The sequence below is a fragment of the Lissotriton helveticus genome, chromosome 2_1, assembly GCF_964261635.1.
Source record: "Lissotriton helveticus chromosome 2_1, aLisHel1.1, whole genome shotgun sequence".
NCBI classification, from domain to species: Eukaryota; Metazoa; Chordata; class Amphibia; order Caudata; family Salamandridae; genus Lissotriton; species Lissotriton helveticus.
Window position 1 is genome coordinate 339,320,893 of NC_136059.1, and position 23,550 is coordinate 339,344,442.

Genomic DNA, 23,550 nt, shown 5'->3' on the forward strand with positions numbered 1-23,550 from the left:
AGCCTGTTTCTTGACATGGGTCAGGTTCTGTGACCTGTAAAGGTGCACCAAACATGCCCTCATTTGACTTACAGTGTATACCATCCCGGTCATGGTGTGACATGTACAGCGGTGGTGACAGCATACCATGTTTTGTGAATCAGTAGCTTTGACCAGATTTTGATTTATTTGTGTCACTTGAGTGGATGCCTACTGGCACACTCATGTAAAGCTCCACTTCTATGCATCAACCCAGAGATATTAAATGAATTTATAGCATACTACTCCAGACTATGCTCTTACTGTGAGTCCCTTAAAGTCAATGGTTATCCACATTGCTTTGATCTCATTATTTTAGCCTGGTTGGATAAGGGAAGGCAACAATTTTGGCTGCACCAACCACACTCGAGGAAATAATTAATGTCATTTCCAGTGTGCCAACTAGTAAGGCTTCGGGTAATGATGGGAGTTTTGCCCGGCATTCTCCTTCCTCCTGGCCCCCTGGTTGCTACGGTTAGAATGTGGCACATGAAACAGATATCCTTCCCCCTTCCTTCAGAAAAACAATGCTAATAATTTTATTAAAGCCAGGCAAGCATCCATCACCCTGAGAATCCTATAGGCCACACTCTATCATCAATATATATGTAATGATTTTAAATAAAGTATTGGCCAATAGACTGTTGTTACTACTACCTGACTTGGCCCTCCCCGGCCAAGCAGGATTCATTCCTGCCAGGTCAAACACACACAATATGTTAACTTTCTTTGCCCGATGCCCCAATTAACCCCAGACTTGGAGGCGATGGTGGTCTTTTTAAGATGTAACTAAGGCCTTTCACTCACTTGAATGAAATGTTTTGTTTGCAGTGCTCAACAGAAGTGGGATAGCTGCAAGCTTTACGAGATGGCTCCATCTGTTATACTCTAAGCCCACCACTAGAATACATTAAAACGGTCTCCTCTCAGATCCTATCCCTATTGCTAGATGCACCCATCAGGGCTGCTAATTGCCTCCTCTGCCACACATGCATTGGCATCAGAGCCCCTGACAAGAGGATTGAATTTTACCTCCGACACCATCAGCAGACAACATCACTATTTATCTGCACAACTCCTCTAAAAATCTCAGCCTGATTATTAGAGAATTCACAATATTCAAGCCTATCAAGATTTGCAACTAACTGGACCTAATCCATAACCGAAAACTATGGTGGAGCCTTAGCCAAGATAGATGACCAAGGGCCAGATGTACGACCTGACAAATAGCGCCTCGCAAATTGCGTCGCATTTGAGACTCGCAATTTGCGAGGTGCTATTTGCCATGTACAACAGTGTATTTAACAGTGTTTGCAATTCCCAATGTGGTCGCAAATTTAATTGAGGAATATTAATGAGCCTGTCGCAATTTGCGACCCCATTGGGAATGGCTGGCCCTCCCAGGGATGGTGGCCTGCTGTTTTTAATGCAGCCAGTTTTCCTTAAAGAAAACCGATTGCATTTAAAAAATAAAAATGAAACGTTTTCGTTTCATTTTTTAAGGGCAGGTAGTGCTCCCTGGGACCACTACCTGCCCTTAAAAAATATTTTTAGAGACAGTCATACAGTGGAAGGGGTCGCCTTCCAATTTGCGACTGCATTATATCCCTCTTGAAGAGGGTGGTAATTTGTGAGTGTTTTGCGACCGCAATTGTGGTCGCAAAACATTCATACATGGGGTTGCGGTCGCTATTAGGAAGGGAACGCCCCTTCCTAATAGCGACTCTCAATTCCTAAATAGAGAGTCACAAATAAATTGCAACTCGCTATTTAGGAATTGTACATATCCCTTTCAAATTTTGCATGTGCAAACATTGTCAATGATTTTGATTAGGCTAGGCAGTAATGAGATGGCTGGAAGTTAGAGACTGCGGCAAGTTACCAGTCTGCAGGAACCTAGAAAGAAGTTATTTATATAATTGATGACTGGTTTGATGATGTCAGTGATGGCATGGAGTACTTCAGGAAGACACGCATTGAAGGGAGACCCAGATTTACATAAGATAATTGCTTGGCGTGAGTGGTCTAGGCTGATACTAAAAATGATACATAAACAAGGGGAATCCTACTTACAGTGACTGGGAGAAGTGTTACCCACAGTGGTGTGGGAGCACTTAGTGTTTTGTAAAATACCCCTCACACACCAAAAGGCCCCTTGGTGTCATGCTTCATCATAGGGGTCTTCGCACCCCTCTAACGGGATACGGCGTGCTGCGACCTACGACTACGCGGGAGCACTGATAGTAATGACTGTGTGGTGCATGTGGTGTAAGTGATAGGGATATTTATGTGAGTGGTGGGTTTTAGTGAAGGGTTAAAAAGTACCTGGCTCGTGGCTGTATAGGAAAAAACTTTATTCACAACCCCGGGCTGGTACTCCTAAAAGAAGTGCAGTGCGAGGTTATTATCTGTCGTGTTTATGGACAGTACCTCAGGTGTGCGTCGACATGTTTCGGAGCATGTGCTCCTTCTTCAGGACGGGGGCACAACTTCCCCACCTTACTCACATTTCACTATTTTGTTTCGTGTAAATAACAAAAAGTGAAAAAATATTTTTAAGTGTTTCATTTCCAGCGGAGCAGCGTGTGGGGCAGTACGGAGGACAACTCATCCCGAGTTTATTGCACAAATAGCAATCAACCCCCAGACGTTCTAGAGTGCTCATGAAGCAAGCAAGCTATAACCAATGAGTCATGCAAATGCATGTATCCTAAGCCAAAAAAAAACGCTGTAGGCACATTATAGCCTATAATAATTTTTTTAAACACTTACAAATATTTTTTCACTTTTTGTTATTTACACGAAACAAAATAGTGAAACGTGAGTAAGTTGGGGAAGTTGTGCCCCCGTCCTGAAGAAGGAGCACATGCTCCGAAACATGTCGACGCACACCTGAGGTACTGTCCATAAACACGACAAATAATAACCTCGCACTGCACTTCTTTTAGGAGTACCAGCCCGGGGGTTGTGAATAAAGTTTTTTCCTATACACCCGCGATCCAGGTACTTTTTAACCCTTCACTAAAACCCACCACTCACATAAATATCCCTATCACTTACACCACATGCACCACACATAGTCATTACTATCAGTGCTCCCGCGTAGTCGTAGGTCGCAGCACGCCGCATCCCGTTAGAGGGGTGCGAAGACCCCTATGATGAAGCATGACACCACCAAGGGGCCTTTTGGTGTGTGAGGGGTATTTTACAAAACACTAAGTGCTCCCACACCACTGTGGGTAACACTTCTCCCAGTCACTGTAAGTAGGATTCCCCTTGTTTATGTATCTATGCCTGTGGAGTAAGAATCCTTCCTCTATACTCTACCTCCCTCTTTTGTTAATTTCTTGATACTAAAAAAGGCCTGAAGAAAACGTCCAGTATCAGAGGGATCTGGCTCAAGGTCTATAAGAGGAGTGGATTTCATATTGAAATTCTTTTGTAAGTTTTGCATTTTGTGTTAAAAAAAGAAAGCAATTTATTTGCAGAGGATCTGAGGTGGGGGGGAAATATCCTTATCTAATACCTTCGGGTGATTAACAATGTTGAAGATGTTTTTTTGTTCTTGTCCTGCGCTTGCCAGTTGCTTAGCATTATAGTCCTTTTCTGCTAGTTTAATTTGTTAGTGGTATGCTTAAGGGCATCTCTAAAAGGGGTTAGCTTGTCTGTTTTATATCTCTTCACAAAAGTTTCAAAACGTATCCCCTTTTTGGTTCAGCTGCAATGTTGAAAGTTTCAGGGTGATCCGTCAAGTGGGGGCTGAGAAAAAAGAGGGTCCCAAAACTTGTTTTCCAGATGCATTTTCCCATAGGGATTTTGAACATGACTGCAGCCCGAACCGCTGACCAGAATTACACCACATTTAGAGAAAGCTTGATGTTGGTCCAGAAAGCATGCTTCTTGTGGTTTGGTGTATATCCGTTCAGTACTTTTAGTGATATTTAAGTTTAAAAGATATAGATATTTGGGGACTCAGATCCTTGTAGTGGACTCGCGGATTACTTAGAAGAGAGGGACAACTCTGACTCCAATACTCTTATAGAGTTGTTTGTCAGCATGGGTCTAGCCCAATTAGTAACAGCCCCAACTCACAAAGCAGGACATAGTCTCGATGGAATTTTCTCCAATGATTTACGTATCTCCTTCCAACATACAATATCTATTTGTTGGTCGGACCATTGTGCAGTATGGTCGACTTTCTCCTTCCAGCGTTAAGTGTGGATCAGAGACCCTCTCACTGTCCTAATAAATTTGGAAGCTGGAAAGGTATCTCAGCCGCCACCTTGGTTAACACCTTAAAGGATATTCCCTGTACAACAACAGACTTAGAAGATTAAAAAAGCAAGCTTGGAGCCTAAACTTAGAGGAGCTGGATAGTACACTATATACAGCTAGTGTTAAGAAATATAAATACTCATTAGTGGAAGAAAAATCCATATACTGTACTCACATAATTGAAAATTCTACATCCACAAAACAGTTATTTAAGCTGGTACAACGGCTTTCATCTTCCCAACCCATAGCAGAGCCAGAAACATCACAAACATTCTGCAATCAATCGGCCACATTCTTTCAAACAAACAATCATGGACATATACACCGGCTTTGACTCGCATCCTGAAATACCCATCATAACACCGGCTGTCAGCAGTCATGTCTAGGATGCTCTGGTACTGGGTAATGAGAATAGAGGTCTTTCAAAATTCTCTAGCCTCACGCCACTCATTGTACAATACCTTAGGAGGACCCATACAGGCTCTCATATGGAAGCATGTTCACCTGCAATTCTCCATATGGCTGATGACACCATAGCAGAACCCCTCTGTAAATTAATGAATAATATTATTCGATCTGGAATCTATCCCCAAACCTGGAAACAGGCCATTATTAGACCACTTCTGAAAAAACCTAACCTAGACCACAGGGACTGCAAAAATCACCGTCCCATCTTCATGCTTCCTGCCCCAGAAAAAATCCTGGAGCTGCATCTCAATAAACAGCTCATAGAAACTGCAGGACATCAACCATGGCTCAATGATTCTCAGTTTGAATTAGGACGCATCATGAACTACATCAGGCGCAAGGTGGATGAAGGATGGGGGATGGTGATGATCCTTTTGGATCTGTCAGCAGCATTTGACACCATTTCACCTACGTTGCTGCTGAACAGACTCCGGAGTCTTGGTATTTCACATCAAGCACTAGCCCTCCTGGCTAATTTTTGACAGGGATATCCCAAAGGGTAAATTTTAAATATTTTCCCTCTGATTCCTATATATTCCCCTGTGGAGTCCCGCAGGGATCATCTATGAGCCCCACTCTTTTCAATCTGTATGTGGCACCCCTAGCAACTGTGATCCATTCATTTGGATTGGAAGTGGTGTCATATGCAGATGACACACGAGTTATGGTCACTATCCCTAAAGGGCCATGCTCATTGTCAGCTAATATCCTTGGATGCATGACCGGAGTGGCAGAATGGATGTCGGCTAACTTTTTGAAGCTTAATGGGGATAAAACTGAAGTAATGATATTCGGATCAGGGTCATCCAAGTGGAATAGTAGCTGCTGGCCTCGGTCCTTGGGATGCTGTCCTACCACAAGTGAAAAGGCTAAGAACCTTGGAGTCCTGTTGGATATTGAACTTATCCAAATGAATTGCACCATCTCGACATGTTCCTGGCTCGTAAGGATGTTAAAAAAAATCTTCCCTTTTATCCAACGTCCAGCTCGGATACAGGTTGCACTGGTCTTGGTAATGTCCAGATTTGATAACTGTAATGCATTATACCTAGCCACAAACAAGAGTATGCAGCACAAACTCCAGGTAAAGCAGAATGCATTGCAAGGCTCATTCTGGACATTCCCAGGAAACAATCTGCCTGGAAGGGACTGGAGTTCCTGCATTGGCTCCCCATTGAACAACGCATTAGCTTCAAATCACTCTGTATGGTCAATAAATTGCTGCATGCTGCCTCCCCGTCAAGGTCGAAGACTATGTTCAAGTGGCATTCTTTTAGCAGACCATTGCGTTCTTCGCTCCAAATGCAACTGGTTGTACCGAGAACTAAGAAGAAGAAGTGGGGGCATAGAGAATTTTCAGTGGCAGCTAGCAAGCTCTGGAACTCTCTACCCCTTGCTCTCAAATCTATTCCCCTTCTGCTCCCCTTTAGAAAAGCTCTTAAAACCTGGCTTTTCATGGTCTAGCATCTAGTGGGAGCTACTGGCCCTTTCTAGGTTCCTGGGTATGGACAGTTGATTTCTAGTGCCTTGATGCCTTCGGCTGGCTGCTACACTTTATAAATCTTCAAATAAAATCAAATTTCACCTTCATGTAACTGCATGTAAAATAGCACACACTTTAAATGAACAATAATTGCAAGTTAAACTAATTATTGAGAGATGCACTATTTTATATTGTGAAACTTCAATTGGCTAATGCAATCACTGTAGACATCTGTGTGTGTAACCAGAGATCCACAGCTTTAAATTCGGGTTGGTGCAGTGGGGACTAGTGACATGTTTTTAGTGTTAGTTGGGCCTAGACTGTGACAGAAAGCAACTTATATATGTATGTCCTATTTTAAACTTGCATTACACACAATATGAAATAGGCTCCCACAAACTGCACAAAAATGTAGTTTTCTGATGAAAAAAGTGCTTCTAATAATATAGATCAGAGTAATGCACCTAGAGAAAACATTTTTATAACTGTCCAGTAAAAGCACACACTCCATAGCTCATCAGGTCACCTTACAAGATGAGCTGTGGAGTTCCCTCTTAAATGAACTCTAAAGAACTCTGTAACAGAAAGATGTGGTGGCTCAAAGGCTATTGGATGGCAATAGTTTAAAGAGCTGTATTGCAACTACTTTATGGTTCTACATTGTTCAGAAACTCAATAAAAAGATTGTCAAAAAATAGAAAAATACTTTTAAGTGACTCCATCAATTGAGTCTAATACCAGCTTGCAAGCAGATTTTACCTTTGCAGTTTAACCCAATGTACACATTTACATTTCTTTTGGGCACCCTGAAAATAAGGCCTATTTCTTATCTAGCTGTTTGCCCCTCCCTCTGCTTCACAGCACATGAGACTCTGTCCCCTCCACCTCCTATAAGCATCTCAAACCTCGGGCTTAACTGTCCCAGGATGGTTGTCTTTTAACATAAAGTAGGGGAACCATTTTTGCCAAATTACAAAAGTATGGGCATGTCGTGCTGCTCAGATCCCACCCATTTTGACTTCTGCCCTAAAGTAACTATAACTTGCACCTTTACCACAAACTGCTAATTACCTCCAAAATGTCACCCATTACATGTTCTATGACACCATTGATAACATCACTGCTATATGTGAAATAGCATAATTGATGACAACACTGTGCATGGCAGGGCCGTGAGTTATAGTTACTTTAGGGCACGAGTAACAGTTTCTAGTAGTTTGATATAACTGTAACTGGTGAATTTCAGTGGTTTTGTTTGTTTAAAATGGTCTATTTTAACTGACATTTTCACCTAACTACAAATTCTCTTTAACCTTTGGTTTTCTCAGTGGTGTGTGGGGTGTGTGTGTTTGTGTGTTTGTGTGTGTATGTGTGTGGGTCTGTGTGTGTTTATTCACTGAAAAAGACAAAGGTTAAAGTCATGTTATAGTTAGGTGAATTTGTCAGTGACAACATTAATGTTTTGAACAAAACATATCTACATAAATTCATCAATTATAATTTGCAGAGCTAACTATAACCGATGACCCCGCCATGCACTGCTTATGACCTCGCTTATTACATCACTCATGACATGTTCTATGACATCATTTAAGACATAACTGATTACATTTCTAATTACATCATTAATTACATCACTGATGACACTACGGATGACAGCATCCTAGCTTTTTATCTACACATTGCTCAATAAACGTGTATAACTTTAGAGATCTGAAAGTAAGTACAAAATAACTCAGAAGAATATGAAGCATCAATAATGCTATCACAGAAACAACTACCTTAGGTATAGAAAGCATGGGTAATGTGACACATTAACCCTACACCATACACTTCACAGGTAGTGTAGTTCACAGTACCAATCAGCCAGATAGATATGGGAAACCCTCATTGATTACAGATTTCAATCGATATACAACTGTTAAGAGAAAGCCAATTTCCTAAAAATACTGAACATCTGTTCCAAAACAAATATCCTACTATGATGACCCAACTTACAATGAGAAATGAAAAAGAAAAGAGTAGACAAGTGGTTACTGTAAATACTATCACCTCTATGGAGAGAGTATATCCTGAACCACACTGTTTGCAGACAGTGAAACTCTCATGTGAAATACACTACAAAGTATTAAGAAATTGTCTACTAAGAACAGCACCTTGAGACCCTCACGGGTGAGTAGCAAGCTTTATAAATTCCTGATTCATTGATTGATTGATTGATTGAGTGTACACTCTAAGCAATACTTGACACAAATACATGATTCAGTTAAAATATGTTTTTTCTGAAGGTGCTAAAGATTATACTACCTGCATCCTTCATACTATTGTGAAAACTTTACATATATATACAACATAAGGGAGAGAGTCAGTCTGTTGGAACAGACAAGAAACCTACTGAGTGCTCAGAAAGAAGTGCCCACCAGACTCAGATAGCTTGTCCAGCAATCGCCATAAGTGTGAATTCCATCAGCCCACCCTTTTGGCGGAGCCTCGTCATCTGGAAAACAACGGAGTAGAGTCTATGTAGCCAATGCTGCTCTTGGGCTAACAATGTTGCATACTTGATCTCTTGCTCCAGATCAACTTAGCCAAGAATGCTTTTCAAAGTATGCGAGTGCTGATGATGTGCAGTGTTATAGTGATGTGAAACTAAAAATGGCTATAAGGGCGAAAAATATGTTTATTAAGGATCGTCCGAATGCCATGAATAAAAACAACCTGATAGTATGAAACAAATTTACTATCTCATAACAATAGGTAAAGTCGACATGTTTCAGCCGCTGTGGCAATGTTGCACGGCTTTCTTCAGGACTTAGTGGATGTAATATGCTACTGCATGAAAAAAACTATGTGTAAAAATGTGAGAGAAATATTATTTCAATCAGAATGAGAAATGTAAATGTATTGCGACTTATATAGCGCACGTATCACCCGAAGGTATCAAGGCGCTTGCTTAGGGAACCCGTCCTGGTATTCCCCTGTGAGATACCCCGGCAGGGTATCCACAAGGTGAAAGCCAGGCATCCCGCCGCGAGGGGCCGTAGTGGAGATTAAGCAAGCTATTGCCCAGAGTCGCAGAGTGTGACCCCGTGAGTCGAGTAGGCACCGGAGCGAGAATTGTCGAGTCCGTGGAATTTTGGAGCCCGAGACCCGCCGAGGCGGGGAATCGAACCCTGGTCCACGGCCGATCTCAGCTTCCGGGTCTGCCGCCTCTAACCACTGAGCCACGCTTCTCCACAGTGGCCAAAGAAAGTCAGTGGCCAAAGACCACCCTACCAGAACCAGTTTGTATGTCCGTGTAGGTAAGTGCGTACTCTTCTTATCCTAAAACACAAGAAATAGGAATTGAACTAAACAAGGATGAGCACAAAAACGTCTGAGCAAAGGTTTCTTAGTCAAAAATCAATTCTGTCGAGTAATTGACAATGTCAGCCCAATCAGTGGCTATGGTAGGAACACTATATGAAGTAGAAATCTTAATTTTACTCACCCAATCTGATGTGGGAGTATGCCTCACCTCACCCGGCAACTGCTCGGTGGTTGAGGCCCGCTCTATTTGTAAGTGGAACAAGGGAACAAGAGTGAAGTCATCATACAGCACAGTCCCTTATTTTCACTATAGTATCAAATGAATCATAAACCTAAATCAAATATAAGAATTAATCGCTCAAACACCATGCTAAAATGCAGGTAGGCCTTTGATCTAGTGATTCTTAGTTAGTTGCTGGTGATGAGGTTTGTATTTTAAAGAAAATCATAACAATTTAGAAACATACATATGGCCTTACTCTTTGAAGGCCATAGACTGAAAAAATATGTTGGAAAACTCTAGCAGCATTGTCTGTGCAGAGGATCATTCACAAATAATTCAAATCATGATAAAGGTTGAAGCCCAAGACCTCTTACAGATGTATTTGAAGAAAGATAGGGCAAAAAGGAAAAAGTGCCAAAAGGAAAGCCCTCTGGGTGTTGCTCCTTACCTGTCCGTCGGTACCCCCAGTCAAGTTCCGAGCTGAAGGGGAGGTACCTGACGGCAGGAGGATGTTGTTTTTATACCCTCCATAATTGGCTAGTCAGTCTCTCGTCACATCATTAACCAATGGCGAAAAACTATACTGACCGGGCACATCACGCCCGCCTCTCGCGTAAAGCGAAGAAAACTCTGTGGTGTCTCTCGCGAATCAGATCGCGCGTCCAATAGAGACACTGTAATGCAAGCAAAACAAGCACATGTCCATAGCTTAAGATCTGGTGCAAAGAGACCTCTATGTTATGTGGGAATTGTCATGCTGAGATGCTTCTGAATAATAATTCTAGGCTGCTTACAATACTTAGTATGATGTATGCAGAGTCATTTCCTTGTTGCAACCTTTTTATTGTTTTTTTTCAGTGAATTTCTGTGTTGTTTTAAATTCTATTTCCTAGCAATGTCATCCCTGTAATCCTAGTTTTACCAGTGAATTTCAAAGTTTTCTTAAATGTTATTTCCTAACTGTAACCTGTAACCTTTGAGGGTGGGTGTGTGAGTGGCTGTATAGGTAGGTGAATGTTTGTGAGTGGCTGTATCGGTCTCTGAGTGGGTTTGTGAGTGTGTTAGTGGCCGTATGGATCTGTGAGTGGGTGCTTGAGAGACTTTATGGGTGTGCACACGGCTGTATAAGTAAATTTAGGAGTGCCTGTGTGGATCTGTGAGTAGGTGTGTGAGTGTCTGAGCAGGTCTGTGAGTGGGTGCATGAGTGTATGAGTATCTGAGTGGGTCTGTGAGTGGGTTCATGAGTGTTTAAGTGAATATCTCAGTGGGAGCATCAGTCTCAGAGTGGGTGGCTGTATGGGTGTGTGAATGTCTAAGTGAGACTGAGGGTGGATGTATAAACATATTTTTTTCAGTTATATTCATGAAATTGTCTTGGCGTATATTTGCGAATTCATCGCACAATTACACTTGGGCTGCCCTGATGTCTGTGGCAAATTTGTGAATATTGTGAGTGGAAAAACCCTATTTTTGGCATATTCTACTCATAAGGGGATCCTCAAACACCCCTATATTCCTCTCATGGGGTCAGGGTCCTTGCAGCCTGACCCCTAATATCACTTTCTGCCATTTCCTTTGAGCCCCAGGGACTGTTCCGATCAAGTAAAATGGAGGCCATAACTTTCTGATCAAGTTGCAGCCAGCCAATCTAGCGAGCGCATAAACAGTCAGTCACACACCTACTAAATCCTCCATCCAGACACGTATACACCCACTCATTCTTCAATACACCTAGGCATATATATAATACATATTTAAACTTTATAGAAACACACATTCACTGGATGATGTCATCAGTGATGTCATTTGAGATGTCTTCAGTGATGTCATCAGTGATGTAACTGAAGATGTCATGGATGATGTAATATGTGACGTCATCAACAGTGCATTGCGGGTGCGCGAGTTATAGTTAGCTGAACTGACTATAACAGGGGAATTTATATGTTTTTTAAAAATTTTTATTTGTTTTTATTTTATTTCAATAATTTGACAGTTACACAGCACTTCATCCCAAATTCAATCTGTCAATACATAATATATGTAGTACACGCATTAACTGAGTATACACAGCCATTTAGCCAACATCCCTACTTGGGCAAGGGGTATCTACCATCACATTTGGAGAATAATAAGGGACCGTAAACCACACAGGTGAGGGGATAGTTATTAGGACCCAGCGCTGTATTGTGGGAGTAAACCCTCTATGGTGCAACTCGCTGAACTACCCATCAGTAACAGACCCGCAGTGGACGCCATCCCCACAGACCCAAGATTTCTTGTTTCCCCCCCTATGAGCCATACACACGGCCAACACGTTCCCACCATCGCGCTGTCACGCCCCGTCCCCTCCGTGTGAGATTGTCTAATCCTCAACAATCCCCGCTGGCTCGCTCACACCCCCAGACCTCTCGACATTTAAACCATCTGTCTCATCCTCTGCGTTTCGTTCCTCACGCTTCATGTAAGAGACATACAAGCCCCATAAGTTTTTTGGTCTGTTCCTAGGTGGCAGAAGCTCACTGTATGCCTCCGACTGTGTGGAGCAATAAATCATATCCCGGGACCACTGTCGCAGCTACGGGGGAGGTCCCCTCATCCAACACAAAGCCACTCGTCTTTTGGCGATAAGCAGCCCCATATCAACCAATCTGCGCGCCGCTTTGGGTAGCGCCTTTGCGTATCCCAAAATTTCCATCAGTGGGTCCGGTGTAAGACTCAAGTCAACCACTTTGCCCAATTCTTCAAACACTCTTTCCCAGTAGGAATAAACTCCCGGGCACAACCATGCCAGATGCATAAAATCTGCAACTGGCGAATCACACCTCTCACACCTGGCACTATCACGCAAGCCATATCTGCACAGTTGTTCAGGGGTATAGTATATCCTGTTAAAAAACTTAAAATGCACCAACCTATGCCAACCATACAGTGACCCTTTCCTTGTGTTCGTGCAGCAATAAACCCACTTTTCGTCCTCTAGATGCATGTCCAAATCACGTTGCCATGCTAGTCTGGCCGCAGTGTACTTATGTGACCTGTGCGACATCGCTATCTTATAGAGCGATGTAACCAGTTTGCGAGAGGAATCGTTTTAGATAACATGCGTCAGCTCGAGTACTTCCGACGGCTCCTCCATGCTGTCACCCAGTTGCGCCCTAAGTTCCCTTCTCACTCTATGAAATTGAAACCTACTCAGTAGAGAGACCTCCTCCATTTCTCCCATCGCCTGCTCCAGCGTGCAGACTACTCCATCGCGGAACAGATCACCGGCCACCTCAACTTTGAGTTCACGCAATGCTTGAATGACACCCCGTTCTCTGCATGGTCCTATCCATCTCATCCACTCCAGAGGCATGACCGGAGAGTACAACAATGCTCCCAGTTGGTTCTGTAATAGACAAAACCACGCATGCCATGTGGTATTCAATGAGTCTAAAATGCCCGTTCTGCGATCCATAGGCTCCATGATAGTAGCTGGCAGAGGGATAGGGCCAGCAAAGAGTTTCTCTAGTCGTAGATACGGGACGTCCGCCCCTCCGTGAATCCAAGCATGCAGCTGTGCTCCTTGGGCCGCCCTATATTATAGTTCAAAGTCAGGCGCACCCAGTCTGCCCAAATGATATGGCAGCACGAGCACTCCCCACTTCACACGAGCTTGCCCTCCTCCCCATGCCAGCTTTAACATCAATTGCCTCAGCTTGCGAAAGAACAAGAGTCTAGGCAATACCACCATTTTCATATTAGAAATACGCCCATCAAGGACAATGGTAGACGGCACCACAGATCGACCTCGTCTTTTAATCGGGAAATGGATGTTTTCTCTAAAAACTATATCTACATCTGTGTGTAGTCGCACGCCTAAGTATCGCACGGAGTCTGTGGTCCACAATAATGGGTAGTCCATGTCAAACTCGGTAGTGGCTGGGGTCAACGGAAACACCATAGATTTGCCCCAGTTAACCGGAAGTCCAGACAGTGCACCAAACCGGATGACTTCCCTAATAATCGGTGCTAAGTTGTTTTCCGGGTCTCTCACGTACAATAGCGTATCATCCGCATATGTTGATACCACTATTCTGTACGTTGGGAATCCGATACCTTAATTCCCATGATACTCCCTCAGTGCGCAAGCCAATGGCTCCGCTACCAGGGCGTATAACAATGGAGACAACGGGAAGCCCTGTCTTGTGCCTCTGGTAATATTGAAAGAGGCCGTGACCATATCTTCAATTCGTACCCTGGCCATTGGCTTGTAATATAGAGGCCCTAGCATTTGTAGGAAAACTGTCCCCAGCAGCATTCTCTGCAGTACTCGCGTTAAAAAAGACCATTCCATGGAATCGAATGCTTTTTCCACATCTAGGAAAATTGCTACCGCTTTTGTGTCCTGTCTGATGTGCTGCAATACACCAAAGACAGTACGGAGATTGTATGTTAAATTCCTGGACGGAATAAATCCCGCCTGTTGTGGGGCCACCAAGATATGGGCCATTAGAGCAAGCCTAGTGGCCAAAACCTTGACAAATATTTTAACATCAATGTTAAGTAGAGACAACGGATGGAACGAACTGCACTCATCCAACGGTTTACCCGGCTTAGGGATAGCGACTAGCATAGCCTCCCTCATAGATGGGGGTATAGTGCCCTTTTCACACATGTCGTCAAATAGGGTTGCAATGTGCTGGAGTAATTGGTCTAGAAATGTCTTATAAAAGGCAACTATCAAACCATCTGTCCCCGGGGCACTTTCCGCCTTCATGCTGCCCACGGCCTCAACTATCTCGTCCCTTTCTATCGGGTGCATTAACATTCCCTGTGTGCATTTGGAAGAAAGGGAAGCTGAATATGCTCCAAGTAGTCTGCTATTTGATCATCAGTTCCCGTCGACCGAGAGCTGTATAGATCTGTATAGTATTGTCGGAAGCGTTCAGCAACCTCTGCCTCTTCTTTCAAAAGCACCCCTCCTTCCGACTTAATCTCAGTAACTAACATCTTGCCTCGCCTCGCCTCGCCTCGCCTTCATCAATCGAGCCAAAACCGATCCCGGCCTCTCCCCTTCACCATACACGCGCGCTGTGGAATTCTTGCCTAAATGTTTTACTCCGCTATCTGCAGCTGCATGCTATTCCACCAGCACCGCCTTGAGTTCCTCGTCTAGTGTCTCGCTGCCCCCTTCGAGCCGTCGCCGCTCTAATCCCTTTAGTTTCCCTTCCAGATCCGTCAGAGTCTTACGTATGGCTCTAAGGACCCCCGAATGCTTAGCCATCACTACCCCTCTGATGTCCACCTTAAACGACTCCCATAGCGTTTGGAAATTATCCACCGAGCCAACGTTTGCATCAATGAAGGTGTCAATGCCCTCTGCCATCTCCTCCCTAAACACCGGATCTAGTAAGGAGTAAGGTGGAAACCGTCACGTAAATGGCGGCAGTCGCCTACCCGGGGTCTCCAACACCAACAGTAACGGGGAGTGGTCCGAGAGCGTACGCGGCAGCACAGAACAGTCCCGCACCTTATGAATCAGTGCATTTGAGACCATCCAGTTATCAATTCGGGTATGTATGTCATGATACGCCGAATAGTGTGTGTAGCCCCCCTGCTCTGCATTCCTCTCATGCCACACATTGCCCACATCCAAACGCACCATGACCTCTTCAAGCTTCCTGGTTGCCGCCGATGGGCTCCTGACCGGTCCGGCGGATCTGTCTCTTTCTGGGTCTCTGACCAAATTAAAATCCCCTCCCCAAAGAATCTTAGCATCCCCCCATTGGGTAACCATCTTAGCTATATCTCTAAAGAATTCTGGGCAGTCAAAGTTGGGGCCATAAACATTAACTATGAGCAGTTCCGCACCCCTACCTGCACATTTGGAGATGACATGTCTGCCTTCTGGATCCCCTTTAAGCAGTGTGAGTGTAAGCGAGTACCTGGGGTTAACCTAGTTCAGTACTCCCCTTGCATGTGTAGTGAAACCCGACGAGTTACTATTACCCACCAGCCCCCTATATTTTAACATAGGACTCAATTGCGGTAGATGGGTCTCCTGCAGCAGAGCCAAATCTACATTCTGCCTGTTTAGGTAGTTCAAAACCTTCCTAAGTTTACGGTGATCATTAAGTCCCCTAACGTTCCATGTCAAGGACCTTATTTCCCCACCCTGTCCCTGAGTGTCACTTTGAGCGCCTGCCATTCGTAGTGTATTGCGTCTATAAAGCAAGTCACGTACTTTGGAACTGAAACGTACCTTGCTCTGTCAAGTCACTCATCATCCAACATCCAAACCATTCCCCCCTTGAAGCTCACCATCCCTCCCTGCCCCCCTCCCACAGCAGACCTCCCCCAACATGGCCGTATGCAATACAGTTCTCCATCCCACTACCCCCAGTCCCCCCCTTACACTACCCATAAACCCTACTATGCAAAAAGAAACAACTGAAGCATCAGGGTCCAATCTAGCACATTCCTAGCATCCAAAAATACAAGGGCAAACTATTGAGCCTCCTGATCATTTCTTGATCAACAAAAAAATTTTTTTTTAACCAATAACAGTGACGGTTGGACATCATAAATGGACAAAAAAGTTCAGTTTCTCATGTTCTTTATTGAAAATTCCATAGAAGTATGCTTGACCAAAAAACAGCCGACACGTGTTTCGTCAGTGCTAGGAATAAGCACTAAAGACTTTTTCAAGGCTAGGCAAGACGAAGAATAACGTTGTATGTCACACTGGGGTTTGTCCAGACATGTCAATTTAAAATGCGGAACCATGTACCAATAGTGGAGCCGCTTTACTGACTCCGCTACTAAACAGATTCGACCACTTACTATCCTCGCTGCAGTGGGGTTTGGCTGTAGCATATTGGATTACTCCTCCAGGGATGTTTATTTTTGTAAACTCACACAATCACATGTGACCACTGGATTACACCCTCGACAATCTCACTCTCCACTATTGGAACATTTTAGCTAAGACAACGATTATTCTGTCGTCTTGATTGAGCATACTTGGTTACAAAATTCGCGTGAGGGAGTCCTGCGTTTCGTGTATGCAGAACTTCTCAAGTGCTCTATTATAACACACAGACCAGGATGCTTTTATTCCATATTTTTCTACACGTGGACTATGACTTGACGTTCCGGATTTTCTTTGTACATGGTTCCGCATTTTAAATTGACATGTCTGGACAAACCCCAGTGTGACATACGACGTTATTCTTCGTCTTGCCTAGCCTTGAAAAAGTCTTTAGTGCTTATTCCTAGCACTGACGAAACACGTGTCGGCTGTTTTTTGGTCAAGCATACTTCTATGGAATTTTGAATAAAGAACATGAGAAACTGAACTTTTTTGTCCATTTATGATGTCCAACCGTCACTGTTATTGGTTAAAAAAAAATTTTTTTTGTTGATCAAGAAATGATCAGGAGGCTCAATAGTTTGCCCTTGTATTTTTGGATGTTAGGAATGTGCTAGATTGGACCCTGATGCTTCATTTGTATTTTGCCAATCTTTGATTGTCATTTAATCTCTCTTGGTAGTGGGGGATAGTGGTCTGTGCAGCACTCCGTCTTTGCAACTGAAGATTTGTTACATTTCCAGTACTCATTGCATATCTCATTGTTAATAGTGAACGTGCGGTTCTTTCCTTTGGATACACCACTACCGTCTTTCCTCTCCAAAAAGAAACAACCACAGTGTGAGGCACGCGTGGGTGGAGGTTGCTCCTCGCCTCAAACTTAGGTAAGTAGTAACAACAAATGTAAACTGTCCCCAGCTCCGCTTTGCCAGTACAATAACATTTACAGCTGAGGTCATAAGGCATCTAGCCCCAACAGTCAATGCGGCAGGTATCCCCAACTTATCTCAGTCCGCTAGTCGCATCTGGCACTCCTAGCCCTGCCTCCTGGAGATCTGGCCTCATGCGGTCCCATATGGCTCACTGATATGCCTTAGTTGTATCCGCAACCTGGTAACAAATACACACAGTGATAGTGACAATATCAAACCAGCATTTCCTCCAATGATATGCCCCCCAGACAAGGGGTCCCACTTTGGCATTTCCAAAGGATCATGACCAGACACATTGAGCATTGTGCTCTGTGTTTTTCAGTACTTTACAATGTTCTAGTAATAACTACCCTGTAGATCAATCTTGTTTGTCCAGCGAGGCTCCTTCCATCCCTTCATGCTGCGGTAGCGCCGGGCTAGTTTTCCGGTCTTTGGCCCAGCTCTTGATAGCCTGCTGCAAAATCTTAGGGTCTGTGAATATGTGTGACTTCCCCTGCCTGTCCACTCGAAGCTTCGCAGGGTACAGCATGGCATAATCCACACCCAACTCACGCAAGTGTTCCTTGAGTGGCACAAAATTTCTGCGAGCCTCCTGCACTCTAGCATTAAAGTCAGGGAATAAAGAGAGTTCCGACCCCTCATATTTCAAGATTTTATTTTCCCTGACCACACGCAGGGCAGCGTCCCGATCGCAGTAATTGAGCAGTTTCGCAATGATGGGGAGCGGGGGGGGGGGCCCAGAGCCCTTTGCGCTCTCTCCACAACAAACATTGCCGAGAAAACACCTTCCCCCAGCAGAGAAACAAGCAATTTTTCGATAAATTGCTCCATATTGCCTGTAGACGTCTATTCCGGAAGGCCCACCAGTCGCAGGTTGCAGTGCCGGGAGCGAGCTTCTCTATCCTCCGTCTTATCCTGCAGGATGCGAATGACTTTCCCCAGTTGTTTATGGTCAGCGTCCAGTGTGGTGTGAGCCTCCTCAACCTCCGTGAGACGCCTCTCGGACATGTTCAATCGTTCGGCGTGTTTATCTAGTCGCTCCACCATTCTATCTATCCTATACGACATTGCGTCTATTTTAGTGCCCAGCGCAGTGATGCCGCTCTGCAATGACTGGTCCATGGACTTTAGGATAGATCGGATGTCTTCATCTGCAACCTCCTGCACTGGCGCCATCGCCCCCGCACCTCTGTCTGAGTCTGGGTCCTGCGACTTGGATCTTCTTTGTTCAAAAGATAACTTAGGTTGAGTCCTATCACCCTTACCCATTCTCGTTTCGGGCACTAACCTCTGGCAGTTCGCGCTGCCGCACTAGCAGTTATGAGAGCAATAACAGGCATGGGAATTCCTGTAATTGGGCAAGTCTTGCCCACCAGAGTAGTCTCTTGCGACACTCAACCACCGTTGGTCAGTGGAGCCTCAATGTGCACTCGCCGTGTCACCACATCGCAACACTTTTAATCCGCTTAGCAAATCTCTCCACGAACAGGCACCTAACACAGGGCACAGCCACAGCTGCGGGCCAACGTCTCGATGTAGAGGTGCATGGCCCCGGGCCCAGCTCGGACCCTCACCGTCTCATCCTTGTAAGACCATGCATCAGAAGCGCCAGCTGGTGGAATCACATATAGTCCCTACCAATCTCAGGGCCAGCTCGTGGCGTGCACTGGTGATTCAGGCAAGCTGTATGCAGTCAATAGTCGGCCCCAGGGTTATGGCATGACTGACTGCACTATATGCCTCTCCTCACAGCTCCTCGGCAGCACTCCACTGCCACTCCTGTGTATGCCGAGGTCTCACCTGGCGGTGCAAGGGTTTTTCACTTAGGGCACCCCTTCATCGCATTGGTACTGAGCAATTCGCCCTGGGTAGTCCCTCAATCTTCCTGGGGTGGCGTCCGCTGCCCCTACCACCAGCACGTACACAACGGCTCACTCCGCACCCTCTCCGACTCTCCCCAGTGTTCAGGCCTCCTCACTCCTTTCTGCTGCAGCTGTGCCCACTGGTCCCCTCTTCCTCATAAAGCTCCTCGCTGTGCCGGGGCAGATACGGCCCCCTCCGATGATGATCCTCCGCAGCCCCGCCTCACCGGCACTAGGCGCTCCCCCTCAGCCGCACGCCGCGTTACGCAGCACGGCCTCGCCAGTTACTGCAGGCCGGGGATTTGCGGCCCAACCACCAAGGATTTCTTCAGCTCTCCCCGTCTCCGGGAAACCAGCAATCGCGGGACCGGCTCGCCGCAACGTCTCCAGACCCCCTCCGGCGTCGCGGAGGCTATTTATTTCTTGCAAACAAGCCTCAGCTGCAGGATTATTTGCTGGATCTTTCAGTGGCTCCACAGAGCTCTGGACTTAAGCGGCCATCGCGCCTGCAAGCAAGCCCTGACCCCCATTTCTATGGTTTTGTACGAGTGAAATGTCCAACTAACTATAACATGTCTGAAACCTATGGTTTTTCAGTGAATTTCTAAAGTTTTTTAAATGCTAATTTCTAAGTATAACATGCCTGAAACCTATGGTTTTTCAGTGAATTTCAAAGGTTTTTTAAATGCTAATTTCTAACTATAATGTGCCTGAAACCTATGGTTATTTCAGTGAATTTCAAACGTTTTTTAAATGCTAATTTCTATCTATATCGTGCCTGAAACCTATGTTTTTTTCAGTGAATTTCAATGTTTTTTTAATGCTAACTTCAAATTATAATGTTCATTTAACCAATAGTTTTTTCCGACACCCAAGAAGGACACAACACCCACTGCCACAACCCTCAGGACCTCCCCCCGTACCACCCTTCTCCCTACTACCACCAAGGCAGTGCAGAACAGGACAGCGAACCCTCCAAAAATGGCATGATCCCTCAGCCATATAATAGCTCAATGTTGGGAAATGTGGCAATCGTTTTTTCAGTAAATCTGAATGTTTTTTTTAAATACTAATTTCTAACTTTAATGTTCCTGAGACCTATGTTTTTTGTGAATTTCAAAGGTTATTTAAATAGTAATTTCTAATTATAATGTTCATAAAACCTATGTTTTTCTCAGTAATTTTGAAAAGAAATTGATATTTTGTAACTTTAATACCCTAAAAAAGTTTTGAGAGTTATTTGAACTATATAATGTCTTCTTGTTTTTTAAATATTAAACAACTACATACAGTATGAAAGGGAGCCCAGCTCAGAGCCACATCTGAAGACCAACACATGTCATAGACCTACTGATCAAGCAGCTCCAACTCCCAAGAACGCCACAACACCCACCACCACCCCCAGGACCCCCCCTCTACCACCGAGGCAGTGCAGAACAAGACAGCAAACTTTCTAAAAATAGCATGGCCCCTCAGCCACACAATAGGTAAATATTGGGACAGGTGTGAACAGACTATATGTGAATGAAGCAATTCACCCATGAATTGGTTCGATACATGACTTGGTTCAATATTTCTTTAAAGGATCTCCAGACTCAACAGAAATTCTCTACTACTACCTTAATGAGAAATTGGAAAAAGCTTGATGCAGCTGCTTTTAAGCAGCACCTCCACGCCCATCTGCCCAAGGATGACACCTTTAGGGATAGTGTAGATACAGTAGCTGCTAATACCAATTCTTGGCTCACTGAAGCCATTAACAGTTGTCTGCCATCGTCCAGCCAAAAATTAACTATCCATAAACCTCCAGCTCCTTGGTATAATGACCAATTAAAGACTCAAAAGTCACATTGTAAAAAACTTGAGAGAGCGTTGCGCAAGGGCTATTCTCCTATTGCTGATGTGGCTTACAAAAAAGAACTGAAGCACTATCATAAAGCTTGCCGCCAGGCAAGAACCATTTACGTCGCAAAAGCAATAAACGACGCTACAAACAAGTCAAAAGTGCTCTTTGGGCTAGTAAAGGACCTAGCAGGATCCAGCACAGTAACTGGGCCCCCATCCCTGGATAGATCCCAGTGCGAGGAGCTGGCCCAATACTTCACAACAAAGATCGAGAAAATGTATTTAAATATAGCTGAGCAACACAAAGATAAAAGGCCCCCTATCATTGATATCAGCGAGAGCCCCACAAGCTCGCTGCCGGTCTCATATGCCCCACTGGAGGAATGGCCGGACCTCAATCCCTCGTCGTTATCGCTACATCTGGCTAAGATTAAATCGGGCTCCCCAAACGACCCTCTACCAGTCTCTGTGCTCAGACTGTTAGAAGAGCCTCAGCTTGACAGGATTTGTTCCACGCTTAATGCCTCAATACATCAGGCCAGCGTTCCGACATGTTGGAAGCACGCCATGGTCTTACCCTTGTTGACGAAACCGATGGCGGATCCGAAAATCCCTGCCAACTTCAGGCCGATTTCTTTACTTCCTATCTTTTCCAAGGTCTTGGAAAGGCATATTTACCAGCACCTGGCGGTGTTGGTCGAGAACAACAATCTGTTGCACGACTCACAGTCAGGGTTTCGCCCAGGCTTCCCGACGGAGACGACTCTCTTGGGTGTCACCGAGAATCTTCACCTGATGCTTGACAGAGGTGACACAGCCGCACTGATTTTATTATATCTCAGTACGGCCTTCGATACCATCTCCCACGCCATCCTACTTAGAGCACTGGACTCTCTAGGCATCGGTGGAAAGGCTCTGAAATGGATTGAATCCTTCTTGACGGACAGGTCTTTCCAAGTCTTCTCCCACTCCTCAACATCTAAGATCCACGCCTCTCCATTTGGAGTCCCTCAGGGCTCCATTCTCAGCCCCCTTCTTTTTAATTTATATGTTACCCCGCTAGCTCTCATCGCAAAACGTGCTGGCCTCACGTTATTTTTTTACGCCGACGACTCACAGATAGGTTTCTCCCTCGCGCACTCAGACACATCCCCCACCTCCCTTCTTCAATCAGGGCTCAGCGAAATAGCCTCCTGGAAGAGCCAAAATCTGTTGAAACTCAACGGAGAAAAAACAGAGATTCTTATTCTCGGGAGTAAACCCGAGCTGTGGGGCATTAAACATTGGCCGGCGGAAATGGGGCCTATCCCCCCAGCATCAACACACGTCCGCAACCTGGGGGTCATTATAGATCAGGGCCTAACAATGCAGACACAAGTGACGAAAGTAGCAGCCACCTGCTTTTCTATCCTGCGCTGGTTGCGTAAGATATTGTGGATGCTGCCACCGGAAACTCAGAAGTCCGTGGTTAGCGCCTTGGTGACCTCCCGGCTGGACTACGGACACCCGTCACCTTCAAATGGTCCAAAATGCTGCGGCGCGTCTACTCTGTGGCTGCAAGAGAAATGAACCCATGACACGACATCTCAGGGAACTTCACTGGCTCCGAGTGGTGAATCGTGTGAAGTTTAAAGCTTTATGTTATATGCATAAAATAAAAGCAGGAACGGCGCCAAGATATCTTCAATCCCTGGTGTCAATGTACTTTCCTACCCGTACATTGAAATCATCCACCCTAGAATTTTTCTGTGTACATAAGGTTAGATTTGCCAGGATGGGCGGGAGGTCCTTCGCCTTTATGGGCCCTAGGCTCTGGAACTCCCTCCCTCTGGTCATTCATGCAGAACGCTGTCTCAACCGTTTCCGGAAGGCAGTTAAGACTTGGTTATTTAACCAATAATTTTTCTCCTACCGTACACTACGCCAGCCTTCATTTTAGCGCCGGGAAACCCTTTTTGGGTAGCTGTCGCGCTTTACAAGCTGAATAAATAAATAAATAAATAAATAAATAAATAACAATGCACACAATGCAAAGTGTAGCGGTGATGTGCTGGACACATCTCAGTATGCAGAACACGCACCTCTACATGTGCACAAATACTACTGGTGCTTGTAGTGTTGTGGACAGTGGACCCAACCATATTATGTCAAACACTAGGGAACATCTCAGTCAAGAAGCTGTGTTGTCCCTCCCTGTAGGCATAAGCGTAACTGGAGTGGACTGCTCTGACGTACACCACTTCAGCGTAGGTGTGTGAATAAATAGGCCGGAGCTCTGGGCG